Source organism: Macrobrachium nipponense, chromosome 20 (assembly GCF_015104395.2).
Source record: "Macrobrachium nipponense isolate FS-2020 chromosome 20, ASM1510439v2, whole genome shotgun sequence".
Taxonomy (NCBI): domain Eukaryota; kingdom Metazoa; phylum Arthropoda; class Malacostraca; order Decapoda; family Palaemonidae; genus Macrobrachium; species Macrobrachium nipponense.
The window spans coordinates 14,718,399-14,719,561 of NC_061089.1; positions in this window are offsets into that span (position 1 = coordinate 14,718,399).

The window sequence follows — 1,163 nt, forward strand, 5'->3', positions numbered from 1 at the left end:
CATACAAAACCTCACGATTATGGTATTTGAAAATGCATAGTTTCTACATCTACATTTTCAATAAAAAGAAAAAAGATTCCTTCTATTTTGTTTATCTTTTAGGCAATGGAAGTGGCCATTAAAATTCTACAAAATATAAAACATATTCAAATAAGAAAAGGAGATGAGGTGACATGCGTAACCTTCTGCTTGGCTGAAGTCGTTTCTGTCATTTTTAAGGCCGGTGAGAGAAGCTCAGTTATTACCACCTTAATTCCTGGTATTTTCGTTACAAATTACGTCGTAGATACTTAGAACACGCCATTGCACTCGGGTAACCCCATACATTCATATATTACAGACCTAATATCGATTAAATGTAGCCAAGAAGTAAAAAAAAAAAAAAAAAATAGGCTAGGAGGTCGTATTAATGGCTGCCGAACAACGCCGTCATTCTGTCTTCAAAAGTGTAAGTTGTGCTAGAAATTAAACCCATTTCGGGACCGTCAAATAGGATAATCAGTTACAAAATAGCTAGGTAGTATATGTTAATCCAGAACATAAAGTACCCCTTGGGGATCAGATGTATTCTGCCATGTTTAACACTAAGCTAGCAGGTATACCTCCTGGGGCATCAAATGTCTCGTAGGAGCATTCGGCAAAATTGAAACTTACCTACTAGTATGTAAGTCAGTTTCCAAGGAAATACCTATACTAGGCTACCTATACCCTTCGTGGTGTTCTTACTTACCTAGGTAGTGGGTAGTTATACCAGCCTAACGTATTTTGTACATAAAATCTTTATTTTTTAAATTGAAATGGTCATTTACCTTTTATATATTATACATCAAATTTTACACATCAAACTGGCCCCTGGGGGTTAATTACAGGCGTCTGAATAAATATTACTTAAAATTCTTGATCAGGAGGTAAAATTGCATAGAAAACCGCAACTACCATAGTCAAGGCCGCAGCGGAATAGTAATATAGATCTACCAAACTTTATTTAATTTGGTCTTGAAAATTTTGCTTATTTAGTGAAATGGTACTTAAAATTCTTGATCAGAAGGTAAAATTGCATAGAAAACCGCAACTGCCATAGTGTAGGCCGCCGCGGAATAGTAATATAGCTAGATCTACCAAACTTTTATTTAATTTAGTCCTGAAAATTTTGCTTACTTAGC